The sequence below is a fragment of the Scyliorhinus canicula genome, chromosome 1 (genome assembly GCF_902713615.1).
Source record: "Scyliorhinus canicula chromosome 1, sScyCan1.1, whole genome shotgun sequence".
NCBI classification, from domain to species: Eukaryota; Metazoa; Chordata; class Chondrichthyes; order Carcharhiniformes; family Scyliorhinidae; genus Scyliorhinus; species Scyliorhinus canicula.
In genome coordinates, this window is record NC_052146.1 from 307733014 (window position 1) to 307740720 (window position 7707).

At 53.1% G+C, this 7707-nt stretch overlaps 1 long non-coding RNA gene across 1 annotated transcript in view; it reads left to right on the forward strand.

The window, feature by feature from the left end:
• The window catches only part of LOC119976604, a 107704-nt gene that overhangs the window by 33255 nt on the left and 66742 nt on the right, over window positions 1–7707 (forward strand). The gene's annotated exons all lie outside the window — the stretch shown is intronic.

Here is a 7707-nt window from a genome sequence, read left to right on the forward strand (position 1 = left end):
TATTATTGTCACAAGTAGGATTACATTAGCACTGCAATGACGTTACTGTGAAAAGCCCGAGTCGCCACACTCTAGCGCCTGTTTGAGCACAGGGAGGGAGAATTCAAAATGTTCAATTGATCAAACAGGATGACCTTCAGGACTTGTGGGAGGAAACCGGAGCGCCCGGAGGAAACCCCCGCTGACACGAGGAGAATGTGCAGACTCCGCACAGACAGTGACCCAAGTCGGGAATCGAACCCGGGTCCGTGGTGTTGTGAAGCAGCAGTGCTAACCACTGTGCTACTGTGCCGCCCACAAAATGAGCCTGAAATGGACACTTAAAGGCCTCACTGAGCCTGTGGGCAGGGAGGCTGCTGCCAGTGTCCCAGTGTCAGAATGAATGGGAGGGAGATGGGAAGGTGGCATATCTCCAGCCCGCACACCCACACCCCCACCCCCACCTCACTGCACAGTGTTGTCTCCAAACCCACATCCGGGTTTGGGGAGGGGGCGGGCGGGGGGCGGGGGGGTGAAGGCATCAAATTCCACCCAGATGTTTCTCCCTGAGAGTGAACGTCACAAACTGCATTGTCCACATTCCTCAATCTGATTGTAAATAAAAGTCACTCTGCCCCTCACAGCGACACAACCTCACACAGGCAGCAGCAACTGCTCAATGCCACTTTCTGCTCTTTAACTCTTCCTATTTTCTCTCAGTGTGTGAAGTACTCACCTCTGCGCTAATCAGTAACTGTTCAGTAACTGTCTGTCCTGTCCTGTCCCAGTCGCTGAGAAGCTGGATCAGTTCTGGTTACTGTAACTCACCCCGTATTTATAATGAAATGTAACCAATCACAGCAATAGCTGTTGTTCGATGCTGAACAGGAAATTATTTTTTGACGGAGCCTCATTAAACAAACAGGCAGCCACTGCGATACACTAACTGTCCACAGGGGGTCACTGCTCCCTACAGTCTCAGCAAGACCTCCAGGTGTGAACTGGTCACAAACAGGACTAACTGGGGTGGGAGGGAGCAGCTCACTGTCCCACTCAACACACTGAAGTTTCAGAAATTCTGAAATCCTCCAAGGGACTTCACTTTGTTCAAGGTGACAGTGAGCTTCTGCAGGATGGTCCCAAGATTCCTGGAATTTCTATATTTTCATATTAGTGTGATACAAACAATCTCTCCGATGTCTTCCCCGTCACACAAAGCTTCATCTGACCAGATAGTTTCAAATTCTCTATTATTGCACTTCAAAATGTAATATTAATAAATTGTTTTTATAGCAGAAAAAAAATCACAAAGTATTTCACAAAGGGTGAAGATTGGGCAGTGCCACACTGTCAGAGGGTCAGTACTGAGTGAGTGCCGCACTGTCAGAGGGTCAGTACTGAGGGAGTGCTGCATTGTCAGAGGGTCAGTACTGAGGGAGTGCTGCACTGTCAGAGGGTCAGTACTGAGGGAGTGCTGCACTGTCAGAGGGTCAGTACTGAGGGAGCGCTGCACTGTCAGAGGGTCAGTAATGCGGGAATGCTGCACTGTCAGAGGGTCAGTACTGAGGGAGTGCTGCACTGTGAGAGGGTCAGTACTGAGGGAGTGCTGCACTGCCAGAGAGTCAGTACTGAGGGAGTGCTGCACTGTCAGAGGGTCAGTACTGAGGGAGTGCTGCACTGTCAGAGGGTCAGTACTGAGGGAGTGCTGCACTGTCAGAGGGTCAGTACTGAGGGAGTGCTGCACTGTCAGAGGGTCAGTACTGAGGGAGTGCTGCACTGTCAGAGGGTCACTGAGGGAGTGCTGCACTGTCAGAGGGTCAGTACTAAGGGAGTGCTGCACTGTCAGAGGGTCAGTACTGAGGGAGTGCTGCACTGTCAGAGGGTCAGTACTGAGCGAGTGCCGCACTGTCAGAGGGTCAGTACTGAGGGAGTGCAGCACTGTCAGAGGGTCAGTACTGAGGGAGTGCTGCACTGTCAGAGGGTCAGTACTGAGGGAGTGCTGCACTGTCAGAGGGTCAGTACTGAGGGAGTGCTGCACTGCAGAGGGTCAGGACTGAGGGAGTGCTACACTGTCAGAGGGTCAGTGCTGTGGGAGTGCTGCACTGTCAGAGGGTCAGTACTGAGGGAGTGCTGCACTGTCAGAGGGTCAGTACTGAGGGAGTGCTTCACTGTCAGAGGGTCAGTACTGAGGGAGTGCTACACTGTCAGAGGGTCAGTACTGAGTGAGTGCCGCACTGTCAGAGGGTCAGTACTGAGGGAGTGCTGCACTGTCAGAGGGTCATGACTGAGGGAGTGCTGCACTGTCAGAGGGTCAGTACTGAGGGAGTGCTGCACTGTCAGAGGGTCAGTACTGAGGGAGTGCTGCTCTCTCAGAGGGTCAGTACTGAGGGAGTGCTGCTCTCTCAGAGGGTCAGTACTGAGGGAGTGCCGCACTGTCAGAGGGTCAGTGCTGAGGGAGTGCTCCACTGTCAGTGGGACAGTACTGAGTGAGTACTGCTCTGTCAGTGGGTCAGTGCTGTGGGAGTGCTGCACTGTCAGAGGGTCAGGACTGAGGGAGTGCTACACTGTCAGAGGGTCAGTGCTGTGGGAGCACTGCACTGTCAGAGGATCAGTACTGAGGGAGTGCTGCACTGTCAGAGGGTCAGTACTGAGGGAGTGCTTCACTGTCAGAGGGTCAGTACTGAGGGAATGCTACACTGTCAGAGGGTCAGTACTGAGCGAGTGCCGCACTGTCAGAGGGTCAGTACTGAGGGAGTGCTGCACTGTCAGAGGGTCATGACTGAGGGAGTGCTGCACTGTCAGAGGGTCAGTACTGAGGGAGTGCTGCACTGTCAGAGGGTCAGTACTGAGGGAGTGCTGCACTGTCAGAGGGTCAGTACTAAGGGAGTGCTGCACTGTCAGAGGGTCAGTACTGAGGGAGTGCTTCACTGTCAGAGGGTCAGTACTGAGGGAGTGCTGCACTGTCAGAGGGTCAGTACTGAGGGAGCACTGCACTGTCAAAGGGTCAGTACTGAGGGAGTGCCGCACTGTCAGAGGGTCAGTGCTGAGGGAGTGCTGCACTGTCAGAGGGGCAGTACTGAGTGAGTGCTGCTCTGTCAGTGGGTCAGTACTCAGGGAGTGCCGCACTGTCAGAGGGTCAGTACTGAGGGAGTGCGGCACTGTCAGAGGGTCAGTACTGAGGGAGTGCTGCTCTGTCAGTGAGTCAGTACTAAGGGAGTTCTGCTCTGTCAGTGGGTCAGTACTGAGGGAGTGCGGCACTGTCAGAGGGTCAGTACTGAGAGACTGCGGCACATGTCAGAGGGTCAGTACTGAGGGAGTGCTGATCTGTCAGTGGGTCAGTACTGAGGGAGTGCTGCTCTGTCAGTGGGTCAGTACTGAGGGAGTGCTGCACTGTCAGAGGGTCAGTACTGAGGGAGTGCCGCACTGTCAGAGGGTCAGTACTGAGGGAGTGCTGCACTGTCAGAGGGTCAGTACTGAGGGAGTGCTGCAATGTCAGAGGGTCAGTACTGAGGGAGTGCTGCACCGTCAGAGGGTCAGTACTGAGGCAGTGCTGCACCGTCAGAGGGTCAGTACTGAGGCAGTGCTGCACTGTCAGAGTCAGCACTGTTAGAGGGTCATAGACATAGAACATTACAGCGCAGTACAGGCCCTTCGGCCCTCGATGTTGCGCCATCAGAGGGTCAGTACTGAGGCAATGCTGCACTGTCAGAGGGGAGGTATTTCTGCTGAAACATTAATTCAAACCCTGTTTCTCCTGAAGTAGAAGTTTGCACAGCACTATTTAGAATAAGTAAGAAGTCTTACAACACCAGATTAAAGTCCAAAATGTTTGTTTCAAACACTAAGCTTTCGGAGCACTGCTCCTTCCTCAGGTGAATGAAGAGGTATGTTCCAGAATAAGAGCTGTGAGTTTCCCCAGAATTCTGTCCAACATTTGTTCCTCCATCAACATCAATTGAATGGATTACCCGGTCATTGTCAAGTTGCTCTTTGCGGGATTGTTCAGTGTGCAAAATGGCTGTCAGATTTCACAAAATACAATGGTAACTGCACTTCAAAAAATGGGGCGCTGTATTAATGGAGGCTGTTTCTTTATTTCTGTAAAAAGATGTAGTCAGAGGGTGTGGTAATAAAGAAGGAGGATTGATGACTGGGGTTGAGTTGCAGCACTTGAGGAGATAGAGAGACATTGAGACCTTGAAGCGATTGAAGACAAAGATGAGATTTAAATTCGATTTGAGGGGTTGGGAGCCAATGTTGATTGGCAAAGACAAGGTGATGGGTGAGTTGAATGTTGTTCATTCTTGAAGATAAACAGCAAAGATTTAGATGAAGAGTGAGTAAAACATTGAAAAACAGTAAATAGTCCAGTCTAGAGTTAGCCTTCAACAGGGTTTTAGCAGCTGGAAGGCCAAGGGAGAGGAAGAGATGGACAATGTTGAAATGATGTCCTCTGTGATTGTGACAAAAGGGAACAATCCATTTTACTCCTTTAACTCTCTGCTGCCTCTGACATGGTCGACCATCATGTTATTTTAATGATATCATGCCTTGGGCTATGTAAGACACATTGCATCAATCTCTCATAAGAACGTAGAACATAGAACAGTACAGCACAGATCAGGCCCTTCGGCCCTCGATGTTGTCCCGAGCATTGTCCGAAACCAAGATCAAGCCATCCCACTCGCTGTCATTCTGGTGTGCTCCATGTGCCTATCCAATAACCGCTTGAAAGTTCCTAAAGTGTCCGACTCCACTATCACAGCAGGCAGTCCATTCCACACCCTAACCACTCTCTGAGTAAAGAACCTACCTCGGACATCCCTCCTATATCTCCGACCCTGAACATTATAGTTATGCCCCTTGTAACAGCTACATCCACCTGAGGAAATAGTCTCTGAACATCCACTCTGTTTATCCCCCTCATCATCTTATAAACCTCTATTAAGTCGCCTCTCATCCTCCTCCGCTCCAAAGAGAAAAGCCCTAGCTCCCTCAACCTTTCCTCATAAGACATATCCTGCAAACCAGGCAGCATCCTGGTAAATCTCCTTTGCACCCTTTCCAATGCTTCCACATCCTTCCTATAATGAGGTGGCCAGAACTGCACACAATACTCCAAATGTGGTCTCACCAGGGTCATGTACAGTTGCAGCATAACCCCCATGGCTGTTAAACTCGAGCCCCCTGTTAATAAACGCTAACACACTGTAAGCCTTTTTCACGGCTCTATCCACTTGAGTGGCAACCTTCAGAGATCTGTGGACATGAACCCCAAGATCTCTCTGTTCCTCCACATTCCTCAGAATCCTGAAAGAAGGAGCTTACCTGTTATTCATCCTACCCCTTAGGTTAAAGGAGGTGGAAGGGTGGGGGACACTACAAGTGTAGTGTCTCAGGTTTAGGAACTGCCCAACTTAAATACAGGTAAAAATAAAACACTTAACCAGCAACCACTGCGCCCCACACAAGAACAGCAATCAGCTGTTTTGGGCCTGTGCAAACAATTTAAATCTTTACTACTTACCCAGCAGTCACTCTGTCCTCACTCCGACCGGATTCAGCTGGAAACTCCCAACAGTAAGTTTTTAAAAAAAATTTACTCCTCTTCTCAGCAAGCACTCACTCAGCAACCACTGCACCCGGCACGATAACACCTCAGGGAAAAGAAAAACTACTTACCAGTGTGGTGAATCATAATCCTAGTAATTCACACTGTGTTATATTATATGTGTTGTGTCTATGTTAGCTCGGTATACGAGCAGTTGCGCGGCTCTGCCCATAGGGGGAGATGAGGAGTTTGTACTGGGCTCCACCCTTGGCTCCGCCCATGGCTCCTCCCACTAACCAGAAGTATAAAGATCTGCAGTTGTGAGCCTGCTGCCAGTTCACGTCGTCGCAGGTAGGCTCAGTTGTAAGACTATTGAAACCACTGTTCACTTCCAATCACATGTCTTGTGAATTGATGGTCACATCAACCAGTCACCAGCCAATCACTTACCTGCAGGCTGTGATGTCACAGTTCAATTTCTCTCTACTTCTACCCGCCTTCGAGTTTCTCTCTTTATCTTTACTCAGCTGGGATCCTTACAGTGATTGTGACCTGAGGAAGGAGCAGTGCTCCGAAAGCTAGGGCGAAATTCTCCCCCCCCCACGACGGGTGGGAGAATAGCGGGAGGGCCTTCCCGACTTTTTTGACGCCCTCCCGCTATTCTCCCCCCCCCCGGCCGAAATCCCGACATGAATCGCTGCCGCCGTTTTTTTACGGCCGGCAGCGATTCACAGCTGTTAGAAGGGCCGAAGTCCCAGCCCTTTACGACCTTTTTACGAACGGCAAACACACCTGGTCCTGCCGTTCGTAAAAACGTCGTGACCACCTGGAAAAAAATAACCATGGCACCGATTGGCACGGCAGTACCACGGCCGTGCCAAGGGTGCCATGGGCCCGCGATCGGTGCCCACCGATCGTGGGCAGCGGGCCCGATGCCCGCGCACTATTTGTCCTTCCGCCGCCCCGCAGTATCAATACGCGGGGCGGCTGAGGGGCAACCCGGACCGCGCATGCGCGGGTTTCGCGCAAAAACGCGATGACGTCACCCGCGCATGCGCGGGTGGAGTCTTCCCACCTGCGCATGCGCGGCTGACGTCATATGACGCGTCAGCCGGCGCTAAGTCCGACAAGCGGGCTTAACGATTTCCGTTAAGCCCGACTTGTCGGAGCCTCCGACGTCGGGCTGCTAGCCCCGACGGGGGACCAGAATCGGTCCCCCGTCGGGAAGGGGCGCGATGCCGTAAAACCCGCCCGGGTTTTACGGCAGTTTGACGATTTCTCCCGTTTTGGGAGAATTTCGCCCCTAGTGTCTGAAACAAACATGTTGGACTTTAACCTGGTGTTGTAAGACTTGTAACTGTGCTCACCCCAGTCCAAATCCGGCATCACCACATTGGGGGTGGAATTCTCCGACCCCCGCTGCGTCGGAGAATCACCCGGGGCCGGCATCAATCCCACCCCCGCAGTGTCCCGAATTCTCCGCCCTCCGAGATTCGCCGGGGGCGGGAATTGCGCTGCGCCGGTCGGCGGGTCCCCCACGGCGATTCTCCGGCCCATGATGAGCCGAAGTTCCGCCACTGACAGGCCTCTCCCGTCGGCGTGGATGAAACCACCTACCTGACTGGCGGGATTGGTGGTACGGGCGGGCTCAGGGGTCCTGGGGGGGTGGCGCGGGGCGATCTGACCCGGGGGGCGCCCCCACGGTGGCCTGGCCCGCGATTGGGGCCCACCGATCGGCGAGCGGGCCTGTGCCGTTGGGGCACTCTTTTTCTTCCGCCTTCGCCATGGTCTTCACCATGGCGGAGGCGGAAGAGACCCTCTCCCTTGCGCATGCGCCGGTATGATGTCAGCAGCCGCTGATGCTCCGGCGCATGCGCGGACATACGCCGGCCGGTGAAGTCCTTTAGGACCCGGTTGGCGTGGTGCCAAAGGCCATTCATGCCAGCCGGCAGAGCTGGAACCACTCTGGCATGGGCCTCGCCCCTCAATGTGAGGGCTTGGCCCCTAAAGGTGCGGAGAATTCCACACCGTTGGGGCGGCCCGATGCCAGAGTGGTTCACGCCACTCCGACACGCCGGGACCCCCCGCCACGCCGGGTAGGTGAGAATCCTTCGGTTTTTTTTGGTCAGAGGAGGTGGTAGACAGATAGACTTCAGACATGGCATGGATCGAGGAGC